This window comes from Odocoileus virginianus, chromosome 17, assembly GCF_023699985.2.
Source record: "Odocoileus virginianus isolate 20LAN1187 ecotype Illinois chromosome 17, Ovbor_1.2, whole genome shotgun sequence".
In the NCBI taxonomy this organism is placed as follows: domain Eukaryota; kingdom Metazoa; phylum Chordata; class Mammalia; order Artiodactyla; family Cervidae; genus Odocoileus; species Odocoileus virginianus.
Window position 1 is genome coordinate 25,467,825 of NC_069690.1, and position 22,504 is coordinate 25,490,328.

General features: G+C 42.2%; 1 long non-coding RNA gene across 1 annotated transcript in view; it reads right to left on the reverse strand.

The window, feature by feature from the left end:
* The window catches only part of LOC110150102 (uncharacterized), a 107,627-nt gene that overhangs the window by 69,184 nt on the left and 15,939 nt on the right, over positions 1 to 22,504 (reverse strand). The window lies entirely within an intron of this gene.

Genomic DNA, 22,504 nt, shown 5'->3' on the forward strand with positions numbered 1-22,504 from the left:
ACCTTTCCCTGGGGTTTCCCTGATGACTCAGACATAAAGAATCTGCCGGCAATGTGGGAGACCCAGGTTCAATCCCTGGGTCGGAAAAATCCCCTGGCGAAAGGAATTTTATCCCTTTATGGCAACTCACTCTGGTACTCTTGCCTGGTATCCCATGGACAGAAGAGCCTGGCAAGCTACAGTCCATGGGGTTGCAAAGAGTTGGACATGACTGAGTGACTAACACTTCACACACTTCCTTTCCACAGGCTATCACTCTGGTGCACTACACTGACATATTCTAATCAGACTAGTGACTAGAGCACTAGTGAGCAAGAAGTAGCAACTGCTCTACACTTGGTGAGACTCTTGCCCGCCAGAAGGTAGGAAATAAACTCAACAAAAATTCAGTGAGTAGAAGGTAGTTATCAATACCAGTCACATGGCTAGTCAGAGAAATGAGGATTGTTAACTCACAGAGGTTTCCTTCTTATTTTGTTATGATTGTGTGTAAGTTATCTTTTCTTTCCTTTCTCATTTCCCTAACACGCAACATAAGATGTACTGACTTGAGATCATAGCATTTAAGTATTGTTAATTCTACATCACACTGTTTAAGATAGAGGGTGAAAAGGAGAGTAAACATCACTCGGGGGCTTTACTTCATCTTCTGAGGAAGGGGCCAGTGCATTTCAGTTGTGTTGTGTCTGGTGGAATTAAACCTTTGTTATTCATTACTTGAAGATTAGTATGGTTTAAGGAGATACATATGACCATCAGCTTAACAGGGGGTGGACTTGTGATGGTTAATTTTATGTGTCAACTGGATTGGGCCACAGGGGTGCCCAGACAGCTGGCTACAAATTATTTCCGGGTGTGCCTGAAGGTGTTCCAAGAGGAGATTAGCTTTTGAATTAGTGGACTGAGGAAAGAAGACAGCCCTCCCCAGTGTGGGTGGGGCTCATCAAACCCACTGACAGCCCAATAGAACAAAATGGTAGAGGAAGGCTGCATTCACATTCCACCTGATCCTTTGAGTCAGGACTTCAATCTTTTGCTCTCAGCAGTTCGGGTTCTTGGGCCTTCAGACTCAGCCTAGAATCGACACTGTCAGCTCTCTGGCTGTCAGCCTTTGAATTACACCATCAGCTTTCTGGGTCCCCTTGGCTCTGTTTATCTGGAGAAAACTGACTAATACACCCTCTTTAACAGCTCTCAAGGAGAGTCTATGTGAAAGTAAAGCCAACACAAAATAAGAATAAAGAGATGGAAACAGATTACTCATGATGACATGAGTGCCCAGACCCAACCTGCCTGAGGTATTACTCGCCCTTTCTAGTACTATGAATTTCTTTCTTGGAAGCCACTTTTAGTTGAGTTTTCATCACTTGCACAGACAAATTGCAACACAATGAGAACATACCATTTTGAACTTATGTATTTCACTTAATGTATCATTACCATATTTTCATGTTATTAAATTAGACTCCAACATTATTTTCTTTGAAGATGTTTGCTCCTTGGAAGGAAAGTTATGACAAACCTAGACAGCATATTAAAAAGCAAAGACATCATTTTGCCAGCAAAGGTCCGTATAGTCAAAGCTATAGTTTTTCCAGTAGTTATGTATGGATGTGAGTTGGACCATAAAGAAAGCTGAGTGCTGAAGAATTGATGCTTTTGAGTTGTGGTGCTGGAGAAGACTCTTGAGAGTCCCTGGCAAGGAGATCAAACTAGTCAATCCAAAAGGAAATCAACCCTGAATATTCATTGGAAGGACTGATGCTGAAGCTGAAGCTCCAATACTTTGGCCACCAGTTGTGAAGACCCAACTCATTGGAAAAGACTCTGATGCTGGGAAAGATTGAAGGCAAAGGAGTAGGGTGCTGCAGAGGATGAGACAGTTAGATAGCATCACTGACTCAGTGGACATGAATTTGAGCAAACTCCCAGATATAGTGGAGGACAGGGAAGCCTGGCGTGCTGCCATCCCTGGGGTCGCAGAGAGTCGGACAGGACTTAGCGACTGAACAATAACAACAAATCAGCACTAAGAGACAGTCAACAATTTTCACACAAGTTTTAACCCTCACTGTTGAGATACATTTTTCCCCCCAACCCTTCGAGTATTTTTGAGGCTCCACCTTCCTGAAGGTTGCCCCCAGACTCAGGAGGAACAAGCAGGTAAATCTTTCAAACAGACGGAAATGATAGCAGTGATAGTCATCACTCCATGTGTGAACATCTATCCATAACTCTTCTGTTACTGGAGACACAGGCAGGGGGCAGGCAGGGCAGGTTCAAGGGAAACTCCCTCTTATTCTTGAATAGCAACAATTAAGTTTAAGTATGGAAAAGACCCTGACGCTGGGAGGGATTGGGGGCAGGAGGAGAAGGGGACGACAGAGGATGAGATGGTTGGACGGCATCACAGACTCGATGGACATGAGTTTGAGTAAACTCTGGGAGTTGGTGATGGATAGGGAGGCCTGGCGTGCTGTGATTCATGAGCTCGCAAAGAGTCGGATTCCACTGAGTGACTGAACTGAACTGAACTGAAGCAAAGCTGAACAGGATTTATACTCAAAGAGCTCAAGTAGGAATTCTGCAACAAAGTTCTTCCTTTGTTGCGACATTTATCTTTTGCAAGGAAGGTAGAACTTTGTGGTTATTTGTTTAATATGTAGTCTGTCATTGCCATCTTTTTCTCCAGAAAGAAAAAAAAAAAAAAAACAATTTTATGACTAATGTCAGGGAGTTTTTCTGCTTATAAACAGGAATTTAAACAGTGTTTACTGAGAGTCATAGAGTAGGAGTATTTTGAGTACGGGTCATACAAATCCACTTAAACCAGCTTACATTTATGAAGGAAATTGTATTTTAAGGACCTGGAGTTAGCCACAGAACTCAAGGGCAGAGATCTGACTGGTCCTCAAAAACAGACTCAAAAGAGTCTGAAGTCAGGGACTAGAGTGCTTCCGGAGACACCGGAAGTCCTGTTTATCTCATTAGTCTGAGCTGAAGTCTCAGCCTTACTTCCAAATTCCTGGGAAGGATTGGCCAGCCACAGTCAGGTACTTATCTCTAAAGCAATCAACCTCACCCAAGAAAAGGGTGTGAACCTGAGGATTGGGGGAGCTCAAATTCCCAGAAATTGGGAGCACAGCAATAGATAAACGAGTCCTTCGGGTGACTCAGAGCCCCAAAGCCTCACAGAAGAAAAAGCTTGTAGTTCAGTCGCTAAGTTGTGTCCGACTCTGCGATCCCATGGACTGCAGCACGCCAGGCTTCCCTGTCCTTCACTTATCTCCCGGAGTTTGCTCAAACTCATGTCCATTGGGTCAGTAATGCCATCCAACCATCTCATCCTCTGCAGCCCACTACTCCTTTTGCCTTCAATCTTTCCCAGCATCAGGGTCTTTTCCAAAAAAAAAAAAAAAAAAAAACCTTAGAGGAGGGGAAAAAAATGGGGAAGAGGCAGACTTCCTGATTTGGTCAAATATTCTAGACACTCCCTTTTGGGTGGAGGAGGCTGGATTGAGTCCTGGCATCCTGGCTATTTCCATATTTAGCAAACAGGTGCAGGCAGTGCCCCCTGGGTCAGGATTCTGACCATGGCCATCTTCTCTTCACATAACCATCCTTGGCAAAGCTCATCTATTTCCAGTGCCTTGAAACACCATCTATATGTTGCCTGTGGTTGTTCAGTTTCTAAGTCGTGTCCAAATTTTGCAACCATGGACTACAGCACGCCAGGCTCCCATGTCCTTCACTATCTCTCAGAATTTGCTCAAATTCATGTCCACTGAGTTGGCGTTGCCATCCAACCAACTCATCTTCAGTCATCCCCTTCTTCTCCTGCCCTCAATCTTTCCCAGCATCATCAGGGTCTTTTCCAATGAGTTGACTCCTCGCATCAGATGGTCAAAGTATTGGAGCTTCAGCTTCAGCATCAGTCCTTCTAATGAATATTCAGGGTTGATTTTCTTTAGGATTGACTGGTTTAATCTCCTTGCTGTCCAAGGGACTCTCAAGAGTCTTATCCAGCACCGCAATTCTTTCAACAGATGAAAGCATCAGTTCTTTGGCTCTCAGCCTTCTTTATGGTCCAACTCTCACATTCATACGTGCCTATTGGAAAAACCATAGCTTTGACTACACAGACCTTTGTTGGCAAAGTGATGTCTCTGTTTTTTAATATGCTGTCTACGTTTGTCATAGCTTTCCTTCCAAGGAGAGTCTTTTAACTTCATGGCTGCAGTCACTGTCTGCGGTGATTTTGGAGCCCAATATTTTGACAGCAGAGTCATCCATATAGCAGGGCATAAGCCTAGAAGCACTGGGAGCCAAGACACATGAAAACCTTCTGGGAATGGATCCAGTCATGAGAATCCTAAATAATTCAGATCAATTGGCTTTGGTGTGGTAAATGAACCAGATGCAGGTCAGAGGGGGTGGGCAAAGGTGGACAAATTAGGATCCTGCTGCAATAGCCCAGACAACTTCAACAGGGGAAAAGATTATGGAGATGCAGGTATACTAAAGAATTCAAGAGACATTTAAGAGATAAAAATCAACAAGGCTTAGAAAAGGGGAGGAGACAAAAGTAACTTCTAGATTTTGACATACATAACTAATATATGATGAAAATGATTCAGAGGTTGGGAACACTGGAATAGGACCAGGTTTTGGGAGGAAGATCATGAGTTCAGGTTGCATGTGTTGAGGCTGATGAGTCTTTTAATATTGAAAAGATACACAGCAGGCAACTGTGTACAGGGAGCCTCGGTGGAGAGGTGTGGGCTGGAGGTATAAATGTAACCTTGTTACAATTAATTTATTTTTAATTAGAGGATAATTGCTTTACAATATTGTGTTGGTTTCTGCACTAGAGCTGGGGCCCTAGTGCCAGCGCTCCATGATGAGAGAAGCCACTGCAATGAGAGGCCCACACCCTACAACTAGAGAGTAGCCCCTGCTCTCCATAATTAGAGAAAGTCTGTGCAGCAAAGAAGACCCAGGACAGTCGAAAATAAATTTTAAAAATTATTTTCAAATATGCATATATAAATCCCATTTTGTTTTTAATTTTATTATTTTAAAATTATTTTTATTCATTTGGCTGTGCCAGGTCTTAGTTGCAGCATGAGAACTCTTATTAATGGTTGCAGCATATGGGATCTAGTTCCCTGACCAGGGATTGAATCTGGGCCCCCTGCATTGGGAGGACAAAGTCTTAGCCACTGGACCACCAGGGAATCCCCAAATCTCTTTCTTCTTAACCCTCCACTGTTCTCAGACCTGCTGTGTAGCATCTCCCTTCTGGACCTCTGGATTATATTACCACCTGTAGCTTTCTTTTAAATTGTTATCAAAATATAAGATATATATAGAAAAGTATATATATCATGTATATACAGTCCAGTGAATTTTCACAAACTGAATAGACTTGTATAAGTAGCATCTGAGATCCTATAGCCTCTTGTGTTATTTTGGCTGTTGGAATTAGGATAATTTCAGATATTAAAAGGCCTAGTCTAATCTATTACTAAATTTGCATTTCTCATGCAATTCAAAGTATATTCACTTCCTCCTAGTTCAGGTTTGAGACTCAGAAACCCTACAACAAGGAAAATGGAGGGAGTAGTCTCTAACTTTAAATATTTTCTTTCTGGTTTTTCCCTTCCTTCCTCTCCCCTACCTACACTGCTCTGGCTTCTCCAGAATCAAGATGAGGAAAAGGATAAAAGGTGAAAGAGCAAAGATCAGGTACCTTTCTGTGTACCTCCCCAATCTCCCGACGGTGTAACTCAAATTATCCTAAGAATTCTTTCTCCACACTTTCCTCATATCCAGGAAGCAGCACAAGGCAGCCTCCTTTTTGTGGCTCAACCAGCATCCACCTAGGAAGGAGAGGGGGGATCCTCTTGGAAAGCACTCCAAGTCTTACTTTTATTTTTTGGCTGGCCTCACCATACAACATGTGAGATCTTAGTTCCCTGACCAGGGATCCAACCTGCACCTCCTGCATTGGAAGCATGGAGTCTTAACCACTGGATCGCCAGGGAAGTCCCAAAAGCACCCCAGGTTTTTACAAATGGTTCTTTCCATACCACCTAACTTGGCTACACTGGGCCACAAACTCTTCAAAAAATTGACTGCACACTTTCTTCCTGATTAATCCCTTTCTTCTGTTAAATATAGATTGGAATAGAAGAATTACAGTTCATAAGTACAAAAGCAAGGACAGAACATCACCATTTTGTAATCCTTGATGAAACAACAGATCTAGGTAATAGCCATAACAACTAGTAAAATCATTAGGCAAACGGTTAACATGGCACTCTACAGTGGATATATCAAGCTGATAACCTACTCTATTATTATATATTAATATATGCTAATTTATGGAATAGCAACATATATATAGTGTGTGTGCTTGGTTGCTAGCAGCATATTGGCATAAGGATAGATGTATAAATCACAGGAATAGAGTACAGATATAGACCCACATATATTAAGTCAATTGATCATAAACAAAGATTCTGGGGTAATTTAAGACAGTTTTTTCAACAAAAGATTAGTCTTCTCAACAAAAGGTCCTGGAATAGTTGGATGTGTGTGCATGCTCAGTCATGTCCAACTCTTTGCAACCCCATGGACTGTAACCCGGGGCTCCTCTGTCCACAGAATTTTCCAGGCAAGAATACTGGAGCAGGTTGCTATTTCCTTCTCCAGAGGATATTCCCGACCCAGGGATCAAACCTATGTCGCTTGTGTCTCCTGCACTGGCAGGCGGATTCTTCACCACTGAGCCACCTGGGAAGCCCAGAATAATTGGATATCCTCATGCAACCCATTTCAGTATTCTTTCCTGGAGAATTCCATGGATAGAGAAGCCTGGCAGGCTACAGTCCATGGGGTCACAAAGAGTCAAACACGACCAGGCAACTAACACACACACACACACATGATGCAAAAGAACGGATCTCAACCCTTGCCTCAAACCATACACAAAAATAACTCAAACTATAAGCTTCGGTAATAACTGAAACTATAATGTGTTTAGACAAAAACATAGGAGAATTTTTTAGTTTTGATTTGGGTAAAGTTTTCTTAGGTAAGACGAAAAACGTATCAATTATGAAAGAAAAAAACTGATAAATCAGACTTCATCAAAAACTTCAAAAGACACTATTAAGACAATGAAGATGCCACTGCCAAGACCAAGATGGCCACAAGAATTGCAGCATTCCTTAAGAATGTCTGAGCCAAGGAACTAGGCACCCTTCACCAGGGGGGCCTCGCTGTAATTCTGCCCACACTCAGCCCCTACAACAAGTACTCACTCACGGTCAACCAGGTCACAACACAGCCACCCAGGGAGAGGCCCCTCCCCAATGGCACCAAATAAATATGTGGAAACCACACACACACACACACACACACACAAGACAATGGAGAGACATGCCACAGACTGGGAGAAAGTATCTGCAAAACATTTATCTAATAAAAGCATTGCATCCAGAATATATAAAGAACTTTTACAATTCCATAATAAGAAGACAAACAATACAATAAAACAAAATAGGTCAAATATTTTAACAGACACATAACCAAAGAAGACATATGAATGGCACACAAGCACATGAAAGGATGTTCAAGATCATCAGTCACCAGGGAAATGCAAATTAAAACTGGAATGACTAAACCTTAAAAGACTGTCAATACCAAATGTCGGTGAGGATGCAGAACAACTAGAACATTGCTGGTGGGAAAGTCAAATGGTACAACTACTTTGGAAAACAATTTCACAGTTTCTTATAAAGTTAAACATATAATTACCATATGACTCAGCAATTTCACCCCATGTGTTTATCCAAGAGAAATGAAAACATGTGTCCACACAAAGCCTTGATGATGTATAAAAGCATAGAAGCATTAAATCGTGTTCAAAGCAGAATTATTCACAAAGCCCCAAATTGGAAACAATCCAAACATACATCGACAGGTAACTGAATAAACCAACTGTGGTATTTCTATAGAATAGATTATTACTCAGGAAAAAAAAAGTGTCAAAAAAAGGAATGAAGAGGAAATAGATACACTTCCTCCTCTACTTCCCACTAAGTACAGCTAAAAACTATGAACATCATACATAAAAAAAAATTAAGAAGACTCTAAAAGGTAGAGATAATAAGACAGACCAGCTAGGGACCTTGGGAACAACATGGTAGTGAGTTTCCTGGGTTTTCTTTTTGCCTCACATAGCTCAGTCTGCACGCTGGAGAAGCTACCAACCTGGAACACCAATGGGCACAAACAAAATAATCCCCAAGAAATCTATCTGGTCAAAAGAATAGAAAAGGGGCAAATCAGCAAGACAAAAACCTCCTTCCTTCCTTCCTTCCTGTTCCAGCCAAACACCATGGGAAGAACCATAGCCCCATCACCACTGATATCAGCTGAATGGGGAGCCCAGACTTCCACTCTTTTTCTTTTGTTTTTAAACATTTATTACTTATTTATTTAGCTGCACCTGGATCTTAGTAGCAGCACATAGGATCTTCAATCTTTGTTGCAGCATGTGGGTTCTGTAGTTGTGGCATGCAGGATGTTTATTTTAGTTGTGGCATGTGAACTCTCAGGTGCAGCATGTAGGATCCAGTTCCCTGACTAGGAATCAAATCCAGGGCCCCTGCATTGGAAACATGGAGTCTTAGCCACTGGACCACCAGGGAATTCCCTAGGCTTCCATTCTTGCTTGGCTGTAACAAGGTACCTCTAAGGTACTGCTTTTCATTACTGTCTGATAATGAAAACTGTCCTTTTCATTATAGGGGACTGGAATGCAAAAGTAGGAAGTCAAGAAACACCTGGAGTAACAGGCAAATTTGGCCTTGAAGTACGGAATGAAGCAGGGCAAAGGCTAATAGAGTTTTGCCAAGAGAACACACTGGTCATAACAAACACCCTCTTCCAACAACACAAGAGAAGACTCTACACACGGACATCACCAGATGATCAACACCGAAATCAGATTGATTATATTCTTTGCAGCCAAAGATGGAGAAGCTCTATACAGTCCACAAAAACAAGACTGGGAGCTGACTGTGGCTCAGATCATGAACACCTTATTGCCAAATTCAGACTTAAATTGAAGAAAGTAGGGAAAACCACTAAACCATTCAGGTATGACCTAAATCAAATCCCTTATGATTATACAGTGGAAGTGAGAAATAGATTTAAGGGACTAGATCTGATAGACAGAGTGCCTGATGAACTATGGACGGAGGTTCGTGCCATTGTACAGGAGACAGAGATCAAGACCATCCCATGGAAAAGAAAAGCAAAAAAGCAAAATGACTGTCTGAGGAGGCCTTACAAATAGCTGTGAAAAGAAGAGAAGAAGAAAACAAAGGAGAAAAGGAAAGATATTCCCATTTGAATGCAGAGTTCCAAAGAATAGCAAGTAGAGATGAGAAAGCCTTCCTCAGCTATCAATGCAAAGAAATAGAAGAAAACAATAGAATGGGAAAGACTAGAGATCTCTTCAAGAAAATCAAGAGATACCAAGGGAACATTTCATGTGAAGATGGACTCAATAAAGGACAGAAATGGTATGGACCTAACAGAAGCAGAAGATATTAAGAAGAGGTGGCAAGGATACACAGAAGAACTGTACAAAAAAGATCTTCACAACCCAGATAATCACAATGGAGTGATCACTCACCTAGAGCCAGACATCCTGGAATGTGAAGTCAAGTAGCCTTAGGAAGCATCACAACAAACAAAGCTAGTGGAGGTGATGGAATTACAGTTGAGCTATTTCAAACCTGAAAGATGATGCTGTGAAAGTGCTGCACTCAATATGCCAGCAAATTTGGAAAACTCAGCAATGGCCACTGGACTGGAAACAGTCAGTTTTCATTCCAATCCCAAAGAAAGGTAATCCCAAAGAACGCTCAAACTACCGCCCAATTGCACTCATCTCACACGCTAGTAAAGTAATGCTCAAAACTCTCCAAGCCAGACTTCAGCAATACATGAACCAAGAACTTCCAGATGTTCAAGCTGGTTTTAGAAAAGGCAGAGGAACCAGAGATCAAATTGCCAACATCCGCTGGATCATTGAAAAAGCAAGAGAGTTCCAGAAAAACATCTGTTTCTGCTTTATTGACTATGCCAAAGCGTTTGACTGTGTGGATCACAATAAACTGCGGAAAATTCTTCAAGAGATGGGAACACCAGACCACCTGACCTGCCTCTTGAGAAACCTATATGCAGGTCAGGAAGCAACAGTTAGAACTGGACATGGAACAACAGACTGGTTCCAAATAGGAAAAGGAGTACATCAAGGCTATATATTGTCACCCTGCTTATTTAACTTACATGCAGAGTATATCATGAGAAATGCTGGGCTGGAAGAAGCACAAGCTGGAATCAAGATTGCCGGGAGAAATATCAATAATCTCAGATATGCAGATGACACCACCCTTATGGCAAAAAGTGAAGAGGAACTAAAAAGCCTCTTGATGAAAGTGAAACAGGAGAGTGAAAAAGTTGGCTTAAAGCTCAACATTCAGAAAACTAAGATCATGGCATCTGGTCCGATCACTTCATGGGAAATAGATGGGGAAACAGTGGAAACAGTGTCAGACTTTATTTTTCTGGGCTCCAAAATCACTGCAGATGGTGATTGCAGCCATGAAATTAAAAGACGCTTGCTCCTTGGAAGGAAAGTTATGACCAACCTAGACAGCATATTAAAAAGCAGAGACATTACTTTGCCAACAAAGGTCCATCTAGTCAAGGCTATGGTTTTTCCAGTGGTCATGTATGGATGTGAGAGTTGGACTGTGAAGAAAGCTGAGTACCGAAGAATTGATGCTTTTGAACTGTGGTGTTGGAGAAGACTCTTGAGAGTCCCTTGGGCTGCAAGGAGATCGAACCAGTCCATCCTAAAGGAGATCAGTCTTGGGTGTTCATTGGAAGGACTGATGCTGAAGCTGAAACTCCAATACTTTGGCCACCTCATGCAAAGAGTTGACTCATTGGAAAAGACCCTGAAAAAAAAAAAAAAAAAAAGGAAAAGACCCTGATGCTGGGAGGGATTGGGGGCAGGAGGAGAAAGGGACAACAGAGGATGAGATGGCTAGAGGGCATCACCGACTTGATGGACATGAGTTTGAGTAAACTCCGGGAGTTGGTGATGGACAGGGAGGTCTGGTGTGCTGCGATTCATGGGGTCGCAAAGAGTTGGACATGACTGAGCGACTGACCTGAACTGAAGGTACTGCTGGGGTGGTATGGGAGAAAACGTGGTAGAGATCTAGGACTTTCATCCCTATTTGGAGCCTCCCTTCACAAGGTGATCACACACTCCCATCCCAACCCAGTGATAACAAGGTGCCACTCCCACTCCCCACCAGACTCAGAGGAGGCCAAGGGCATTGATAGAGTAGATTAAAAAATATGACTCAATAGATGCAAGAACACTACGCTGAGTGAGAAAAAAAATAAGCCAGTCTCAAAAGGCCATATACTATTCATTCCCTTTGTATAATATTCTAGAAACGAAAATTACAGAGATGGAGAACAGATTCGTTGGTTGCCAAGGGTCAGGGATGTTGAGGAGAGGAGGGAAAATGTGAAATCAGGGAGGATGTGTGTGTGTGTGCTCAGTCATATCTGCCTCTTTGTGATCAAACCCTAGCATCTCCTGCATTGGCAGGTGGATTCTTTACACTACATCACCTGGGAAGCCCTGAAACTGGGAGACCTCTGGGTTAAGGGAACAGTTATGTATCTCACTTGCCGTGGTGGTTTCACAAATCTATACATATGATGAAATGGTAGACAACTATATACACTTATTGTACCAGTGTTAATTTCTGAGTTTTGATCTTGTACTATAGTTAACATTAAGGACCTCTTTGCAGTTTCCTGTGAACATTTAAATATTTCAAACTAAAAGGTTTTTTTTTAAGTGAATGAACTAATGATACCTGTAATAAAGTAGAAATCACAAAGACACTATGTTGAGTGGATAAAGCCATATATATATATAATATGTGCATTTTTAAAATATGATTCCATTTATATAACTCTAGAAAAGAGAAATCTAATCTATAGTGACTGAAAGCAAACCAGTGGTTGCCTGGGGCTAAGGAGGTTGACAGGTGTGGGGCACAAAAGAACATGTTTGGTAATAAAAATGTTCCATATATTATGTGGTCACAAATAGAAGGTCAAAACTCATGGGAATTTACACTTAAAATGAATGCATTTTATTGTACCTAAACTATTCCTCACTAAAGCTGATTTACGATCACAATAAAATGAAAGAAGACTATCAAATCAAAGAAAAAAGAAAATATTTTAATGTACAGTAAGATATTAAATTTTATGTTTTCATTATAAAATATGGCATTTTTTGGCCATTTGAGTATAAGATGGATGAGAAAGTCACATCCAATTATAATACCCAATATTTACATAAAAGCCTTGACACTGACACTTTGCATAGATTTTCCAGGTAATGTTCAGACATTGTATACCCTCAGATCATCCTCAAAAGACTGAGAGCTGGAGTCTTCAAGGCACATGTATTGATCAATTACTTTTCTAGCTATGTGTGGTGTAGCCCACCTGAAGCCAGAAAGTGACCACAGTTGTACAAATATAATGGACGGGAAGTGATCCTTCAGTATAAGGGTTTCTTGATATAATCCACTCTGATTACAAGAGAGAAAGGGTGAGATCTAGCCACCTCCTGAAACAGTCAACTTAGTACACAGAAGTACAGTCACCACCATATAACACCAGAGAGAAAACCTCAATTTAAAACTTTTCTAAAAAACTGCAAATTATTGATGACAAAATCTCTACACTACCTCCACAGTTTTCCTGTAAATCTAAAGCTATTATAAAATTAAAGTTTATCTTTTAAAAGGAACTTATTCCTTTATAAAATAACCCACTGAACTTTATATACAAATACTGTTGACGCTTCGACCTGAGCAGAAGTTGTGACATTTTTGAAACATGAATCCGTGAAACCTTCATGATGTCACTGGCTTTACGTGCTGCTTTTTGATATTAGGTGGAGACCACAAAAGTGCTCACAGATGAATACTCTAGAGTGGATTTGTGGAAGAGAGACTTAGAAAACTGCACTCAAAATACACCCCCCAAAACCTATCAGTTAACTATTGCTGCTGCTTATAAAAATGTTTTTAGATGCCAGGAATGATGGAAAAGATAACCAATACTACTATAAAATGAACATAAACTTGTTGACCAGTAGACAGCTGCTCTCTGCCTACTGATGAAAAGATCTGGAATAATAACTGTGAACAAATACAAATTGAATGAGAGAGGCCACATTAAGGAGGTCTACTTTTTTCTTTACTGAAGTCTGGTTCATTTATAATGTTGTGTTAATTTCTGCTACACAGCAAAGTGATTCACTTTTACATAAAATGTATTCATTGTCATATTCTTTCCCATTAAGGTTTATCAGAGGATACTGAATATAGTTCCCTGTGCTATGCAGTAGGGCCGTGTTGTTTATCCATCCTATAAATACTAGCTTGCCTCTAACCCCAAACCCCCACTCCTTCCCTCTCCCACCCCGACTCTTGGCAGCCACAAGCCTGTTCTCTATGTCTGTGAGTCTATTTCTGTTTCGTAGATATACTCATTTGTAAGGAGACATACTTTTTTTTTTTTAACAGATTTTTATTTACTGAAGATTTTTTTTTAAATTTTTTAATTTTTTTTTCTTTTCATTTATTTTTATTAGTTGGAGGCTAATTACTTCACAATATTTCAGTGGGTTTTGTCATACATTGACATGAATCAGCCATGGAGTTACATGTATTCCCCATCCCGATCCCCCCTCCCACCTCCCTCTCCACCCAATTCCTCTGCGTCTTCCCAGTGTACCAGGCCCGAGCACTTGAGGAGACTTAAAGTAGCTCATCTAGGCCAGCTGGTGGACAGAACTGTCCTGCCACCCCTCTGAAGCTAGGCAGGTAGGCACTGGGACAAAACCCACCCCCCCCCAAAAAAAATAGCTACCACAGTTGTTCAGAAGAAGAAAAAAAAAAACACCCAGACTTTCTACTGCCAATTATACATAAGAGGAAAGAGGAAATATTAAATAGTGACTCAAAGTGAAAATATAAGGCCAGTCACTGGGCAGTCTTCCCATACCCAAATGCAATGCCTTTTAAACTAAATGACTCACCCAGAGATTTTCTAGAAATAGGAAAAAAGTCAGGAGATGCCAGGTTCCCGCCCCTGAGAGGAGAAAGTCCCAGCAATTAAGAAAAGAGTACCAGGACTTCCCTGGTGATCCAGTGGCTAAGACTCCAAGCTGCCACTGCAGGGGGCCCTGGTTAGACCTCTGGTTGGGGAACTAGATCCTACTTGGCACCACGGTGGGTTTGCATGCTAAAACGAAGATCAAAGATCCTGTGCACCACAACTAAAGACCTGGCACAGCCAAATAAATAAATAAAAATAAATATTTAAAAAGGAAGAGTAAAACTTGGAAAAGGACCCTAGAAAGAGAGTGAGAAATCCACATCCAAACCCACTTAAACATATTCTAAGCTGCCTGGGGAGAATGGCACTCACAGGCTGGCATCATATTCTAAGTCACTATCTCTCAAACTCAGACCACAGGCGCCCAGGTGCTCCAGCCTACAGACTGTCACTGCCCTACACTTCACATTATTAGCATTCTTTCTATCCATGTATCAGAAAGTCAATTCAAAGCTGCTTTTATAAAAGGAAAAGACATTGCTTGGTTCCTGTAACCTGAAAAGCCAGGAGCAATCTGATCTCAAATGTGGCTGAATCATTGGGTTCAAACAATACCATCAGGACTCAGTCTCTCCCTCCATGATTCAGCTTTGCTTTCCTTGACGTTGGCTATATTCTCTGTTAGGTTTTCTTTAAGTGGAGGCCACTGCCGTCAACAGGGTTATTGTCTGCAAGTTTGGGAGCCACCGTAGAAACACAGAGACTTCATTTTTTCCATTTCCATCCAAGTCCAAGAAGCAAGCATCTTTGGCTCTGATCAGCCCAGCCTGGGTCATGTGTCCATTTCTTAAGCAATCACTGCCCAAGAGGATATGTTCCTGTCATTGACTGGTGTTCAATGGGTCATTTATAATAGACAAGGATCAAAATCATTAGGCAACCTGAGATTCACCAATAATCCACATCTGAGTAAGAGCAACAACAGTCAACACACACACAACACCCAGGCCTCTCTAGCAGACTGAGCAGTCTTTCAGAGTTTGTTCTCTTCAAGATAATAATAACAAGCATTATACTTTGAAAAAGCTTCCCTGAGGAGTCTGGAATTATCATGAGCTAATATATGTAAAAAGCACTTACAAGAATGTCTGACCCAATGTAAATACTACAGAACTGTTAATTATCATCATGGAAGAAGGATCCTGGAGAAGAAAAAATATCATAACAAGCAGGGTGGAGGTATAGAACAGTTTAAATATTGAAAGGAGGGACTTCCCTGGTGGTCCAGTGGTTGGGACTCCACACTTCCACTATAGGGAGCACAGGTTTGATCCCCGGTTGGAGAACTGAGATCCTGCATGCCACGGAATGGTGTGGCCAAAAAAAAATTGAAAGGAGTGTAACCTAATTTTGTAACAAACTGGTAAAGCAGGATATATTGGTTAGACTACTTTTTGCTTTTTTGATCCAGAGTTTGCCACAAGATTGTTTTAAAATATCTTTTCAGTCATCTCTACAAGGGGATTTGGGAGGGAATAAATACTCAATACTGATTACAAGATGGTGGACTGATAGATGCTGGAGTCCACACTCCTATAGCAAACTCTACCCATAATGGAAATAAATCTGAAAAAAAAAAAACATGTGCACACACACACACACCTAGATCACTCTGCTATACACCTGAAACAAACACAACATTGTACATCACTAAAGTTCAATTTAAAAAATAAAAGAATAAATAAAATAATGGATGATTTTTTAAAAAGTCAAATGGCTCCAGAGTATGTGTGGAGCAATCAGCTCAGGTCCCCAGAAAGGCTCAGAAATTAGAGTTCCAAAGATCCCTGAAGACAGGGGTGCAGGTTAAGACTGAACACAGTAAGACTGACTGAAAATCTGTATGAAAAGCAAGCAAACAGCCTCCATTAATCCCTGGGTTAATGAGCTGGGGCTCAAGTTCAAAGAGAAATTTCTAGTGGCACAAATGATTGCAAAAAATTTTCAGAATACACGGAGATAGCTAGTATTAAGTCTTTCAGCTGATCCTGTCTTTATTTAAAATTTTGATATCTTGTTAATTTTTTGCAATAATTTTGATTTTTTTCAAATATTGCATTAAAATACTATTTACCTTGATTACCGGGTTTTGAGGCACCAAAGCTAAGTACCTCACTTGCCTCTCTTTAGTCCTCACCTAGGTTACTGCCTTTTTAAACCTTTAGTATAAATCCGTTACAAGGAACAGCTTTGGGTTAGTGATCGCTTTTAAACATGGTCCAACACAGGGTGGAGCAGAGATTTATCAGCAGTGGACAAGACATGAAAATCGTCTAGAAATCAGTGTGATTAAGAAATCTGGGGCTTTCCTGGTGGCTCAGTGGTAAAGAATCCACCTGCCAATGCAGGAGACACAGGTTCAGTCCTCGGTCTGGGAAGATCCCACATGCTGGGGAGCAACAAGGCCTGTGTGCCATGATTACTAAGCAAACCCATGCTCGAGAGCCTGGGAGCTGCAACTACTGAGCCCAGGTGCTGCAAACACTGAAGTCCACATGTTCTACAGCCCATGTTTTGCAACAGAGAAGCTACTGCAATGAGAAACCGGTGCGCTGAGACTAGAGAAGAGCCCGTGCAGCAATGAAGACCCAGCATAGCCAAAAATAAATAAGATTATTAAAAAAAAAAAAAAGGAAAAGAAATTTGAATACGTAGAATTAGAACAAAGAGTTTAGGCTGGTTTTGGGTATTGGCAGGGATCCCAGAGAAGGGGTGGAATTTCTGTGTTCCCTATACCCTCTGATGAACCCCACAACTCATTTGTCCCTTAATCTTTGTCTCTCCAAGATGGAGTGAGAAGCCTGAGATGCCCCGGGTCTGGGCTTGCAGTTCAGTCCTGAGAAGAGAGTGCAAGGGTTTGAGACTGGACCCCTGAGGAACAGAGATAAGCAGTGGGGGCTGGAGAAAGTCCCAGGATTAACTTCTCAACGTCTTTACAGAAATGTTGCGAAGAGCCAGTGTCAGAACAAGTAAATCCAAGTAGTTTCAAGTTGTTAATCTAGTGGAAAGGGATTCTGAGAGGCCTTTCTTGATACAAGGTTTACATAAAATGCTAATTGGTAACATACAAGTGTGGGTCCCTGCCTGCTCTACCAGTGATGCTGGGGAGATAAGCATGAGGGAGGGGCTCACATAAGCCTCTGCCAGACGGAGTCTCAGGATAATGTTCTGGATGATTCCAATCTTTGATTTTTCTTGCATCAGTAACCAAGCAGTGAGTACTGCTAGGGGAATCACACCCCAAGTCATGTTTCTCTACCTTTTTTCTGTGATTGCCCCCTTACAAAGCCTTTACCGTCATGCATGTGCTTATGTAAGTGATCCTTTGAAGGGCCATAAGCCATTATAGAATCTATGATGTTGTGGCTCCACCCATGAGAATGCATGGCCTGTAGCCAGTTCCTCTCCACACTTTCTGGATTTTATTTCCCCCTTCAGGGTCTTCCCCTCATCACTTACACTCTTGTTCCTCCACATCTCAACCTCTCCACCCACCTCCAACCATGGCCCCCTCTCTGTTCCTTGCCTGGCCCTCTTTCTTTCAAGAAATTCTGGTTTAATTGAAATGGGGTGTAAATGAAAGGCCTTGTAGTACACTGTTAGGTTTAGAATTTTAGATGATCTACTTAAAAACATTCTTTTAAGAGTAATAGATTGTAAATACGTTTTATTTTAGTTTTTGGCTATGTGGCATGAGGGATTTGGTACCCTGACCAGGGATGGAACCCATGCCCCTGAAATGCAAGCATGGAGTCTTAACCACTGGACCGCCAGGGAAGCCCCCAGCCTTATTTCTTGAAGGGCATGCTACACTCTGATCTGCATTCTGTCTCCTTCTGTCTACTGAACCTGTTCTCCATAATATCACAAATTAACTCCAAGCCCACCCCCCAACCTCAACACATACTCTTCCACCCAGCAATCTCCATGTCAAAGAAACCTTACCAGCATGTGCCTAGAAGATAGCAAAACTGGACACTATGTTTCACAACAACTCTTTCTAACCAGGGGACTTCAAATGGTTGTGAATATTGAGTAACATTGCTCTGCCCAATCCTTAGCGGTCCTAACTTAAGACTCCCTTGGAACAATAGGACTTGTCTCTGCTGTGTACAAACCTGTGGACTCTCTCCAGGGTACAACTGGCAACTTTTAATCATCATAAACATTGAGAACAGCCCCTTTCAAGCAGTCAGAAATCCCTGACTTAGGCTCCTCCATGAATAAAATTCAGTTAACTAATGGGTTCGTCTGCCTGACAAAAAAAGACACTTAATTTTGTTGACTATTTTTATCTGTTCATTTTATTTTGTTCTTGTTTTTTTTTATTTGGTGGTCTTTCACCCTTTGTACCTTTTCTTGAACTTTAACCCATAGAAATAAAGCCACCAAGTATATAAGGATATAAATACATACATGCTCTCTGTAACATTCATCATATGTCCAAAAAGTGTAAACTGAATGATCACTGGCAGAGGAATAGTTAAAACCAACGTGGAGCACCATGCAGCTGTTAAAAGAAAAAGTCCAAGGAGTTCTCTGGTTGTTCAGTGGTTAGGACTACATACTTCCACTGCAGCGGGGTATGGGTTCAATCCCTGGTCAGGGAATTCAGATCCCACGTGCCAATAGCCTGGGCAAAAAAGAAAGAATGAGTCCAAGGTATAACTGCTTGAACCACAGAGATGTCCATGAGATAGAGCTCTTAAGTGAGGAAAAAGTATACAGTATGGCACAGATTTTTTAAACAAGAACCAGCCACTTCTAGAAGTGTATTCATCATTGACGATGATTCTATGCAACCCACAGAAATCTGAGCAGACTCTTTGGGGTTGACTTGGGGATACTTGTTGGGATCAAGACAGCAGAGGTGGTGGGGACAGGCGGCAAGGGGCCAAGAATCTGCCAGCTTTCTTCTCTCTGAATGAACATAGACCCCTGGGAGCAAACCTTCTTTGACTCTCCTCTGAGCATTGAGCATCCCCTCACCAGCACCCTTTTGAGGTCCCACAAAGGCTCTTCCCTCTCAGCCCCATCCCAACACTCCCTTCATAGGCAGAGCTGGTGGATGAGGATGAGGGGGCAAATATGCCTCAAGGACCAAGACTCTACCTGGAAGAAAAGAGATTGAGACTGAATTCTTTTTCACACTGTTTGATGTGAACGAAGTTCTCTCTGAAAGATTGAGAAGGTTCCAACAGAGATCCACTGGTAGGAAAGAACCCTAAAGTTCTCCAAAGGGAAGCCCCTGTGAGCAAAGTCATCTGGTCAAATGACCAGGCTCAGCATCGAGACTCAAGGTTTAAGGGGCTGAGGCTGGACATGGCCTTGACCCTGGCCCCTGGCACCACGGTCATGCTGGGAGACCCTGCGTGAGCTAAGAGCTGGGAAGCCCAAGTGTGGGTCACTGTTGTGGCCTGTGCAGCAGGCCCACGCAGCACTAGACATGACCCATCAGATGGTGCAGGAACGACGTTTCCCTAGTGCCACAAATGAACAAGAACAGAAGTGAGTACCACACTCAGAGAGGGGGGTGCTGGGCTTCCTGCACACTGGGGAGGGGTACTCAAATGACTAACTGGAAAAATATGTGATATAAAGTCTACCCTCAAACCAGAGCCTATGTTTAGTTTAAAGTTACACAGTTTATAATGCTGTGTTTGTATGTCCAATTTGTCCCCAAGGAATAAACACAAACTTCTGTAGTCCTGTGCCAAATGTGGGCTCCAAACACTCATGGAGTGGGGACAGTGGGGTGACCCTCTAGCCAACTGAAGTCTAAGATACACTGGCACAGGAGAAAAGAAGGGGATGAAATTGCTCTTGTGTTCAGAACACTTAAACAAGACTTTTTGGCTATGAAATGCAAGGCCCATCCCCCTCGCCCACAGTCCCTGGGGAAGTATCTAGTGAGAGAAGCTTTGATCAAGCAGCTAAATTGTTCTGCAAAGAGAGATGGTGGGAAAGTGAGACAGAAAACAGGGCCCTGGGGATCTGGAAGAAGAGGAGAGTTCAGCATTGGGGTGCACATATGGGCTTCCCTACTGCAAAACCCAGCCCCTGGTCCTTCCTGTGGTAAACAGAACAAGAGTTAACCGTTAAGGACCAGTAAACATTTTAAAATAAGAAGCTTAATTCTCCCTGTTGAAAATAAGAGACTTCTTCCAGCCCTTTCTTTTCTTTTACTATTTATTTGGCTGTGTCAGGTCTTAGTTGAGGCACAGGCAAATTTTCGACCTTCGTTGCTGCGTGTGGGCTGTTCAGCTGCAGCATGAGACCTCTGAGCTGCGGCAAGTGGGGTCTAGTTCCCTGACCAGGGATGGAACCCGGACTCCCTGCACTGGGAGTGTGGAGTCGTAGCCACTGGACTCACCAGGGAAGTATTTCCAATCCCTTCCTAGAGCATTAATGTCAGAAAACTTGTAAGTTCTTTCTCTGTCTCTCTGAAAGGTATGGGAATCTTTTTAGAAGCTAAACCAGCCTCTTGCAGCTTTATGACCCAGGAAGGTCTCTCTCCCAAGGCCCTGGCAGTCATCTCTTTAAAACGGAAAAATCAGGAGAGAGAGCACCCGTATCTCCCAGTTTCTGTGAGAGGTTAGGACCCTAACTGAGGTGAGCACCTTGCTCTGACATGCAAAACTACCCCCTGTCATAAAGATATGAGGATACTGGTTTTCCTATGATTAACCCTATCAATAACACCAAGGATCACCAATCACCAGGTAAAGTTAGGATGAACAGTGTGTGACAAATGGTGCTCTCAAGCCTTTTACTTGAGAACTAGTTACTGTTTATCTTGAGAACATGTGTAAAGGCTGCATCTGTTTGGCACTATAACAGGATGGGATTATTTTATCTTTACAATCTCTTAGCAGATGGCCTGTGACGCACATCACATTCTGCTAATGCTTATTCAAGTATAAAACTATTTTCTTTCCTCCACTGCCTTTGTGGAGAGCTTTTCCTGGGTTGGGAAATCTTGTTTTTCATTATATTTCCCAATAAAATGCATGAGCTGAAAAAGAAAAAAAAGAAGTGAGAAGGTTTTGAGGAGTAAGACCGCTAAATGGAAAGGACACGGAAAAATAGTATGGGGTGAGGAGAGGCAGAGAAAGTTCTAGAAATACTGATGCCGACATTCAATTGAAAATTGTTTCCAGAATGTAAGTAATAGAATAATAGCAATGAATACATATGGAGACTACTGCCAGGTATTGTTCTGTTTTAAACATTAACTTATTAGCATATGTAGTAGCTTGGATTGTTATTCTTAATTATCCATCCCCACCCCCACCCTGCCTCTGAGTACACTCCAGAACAGCAGAGAAGCAGGCTGAAGTATGGACTAGTCTTGGAAGTATCACGCAAACCTTCTTATTAGGTAAAAGTGACACTTGAAGGGCACGTGTGGAAAGGCCAGGTTCAGCTACTACAAAAGATGGTGAATGTAAGCCACACTATTTGGATATTACAGGATACCCCAAACTGGAGGAAACTGTGCTGGGGGCCAGCAGATACCAGCCCCGAGCACTGAGGATGCAGTAGGTGGGAGTGGGCCCAGAAGATAAGAAGGGGAAGGGCACCCAGTAAGGATCAGACACTTCTGTAAGGTCTGGAGGCTGGAAGGCAGGACTGGAATCCCTCTCATGCCCACTAAGGAGCAACATGTCGAGTCATTTTTGAGGGTCTGGCTCAAGAAAGCAGGTTTACCTTGCCCTGACCTAGCCCAGGCTGCCAAACACGTCCACTGTGAGCCAAATGATTATAAAGACTAGGGCCAAGAAGACTTGGGTAGGGACCAGCAAGAGGCTTCCTGGGTGGGTGCTAAAGCCTGAGCCCTGAATCATCCTCCTGACAAAGTCCCACTGCTGCACCCTGGTTCCCCAGTTTCTGGCCCTGAGTGCCACAAACGACCAGGAAACAGTGGGGGTGGGTGTGTGCACGTGTGCTCAAAGTGGGATAAAGACAATGGGGAAGATGAAAGAAGTAGAACTTCATGACTAATAACTTTACGCCTGATTTTTTTCAGGGGAAAACTGGATTCTTGTGGGGAAAGCAAGCACCAGGGTCAGTGAGGCCAGAATAAAAATGTACCTGGAACATATAGAAGAGAAAGAGGCTGCATTCATTCTGGAGGGACAAAGTCCATGGGAATCGCCCAAGGATGCTGGGTCCCTAAGTGGCTCCACAT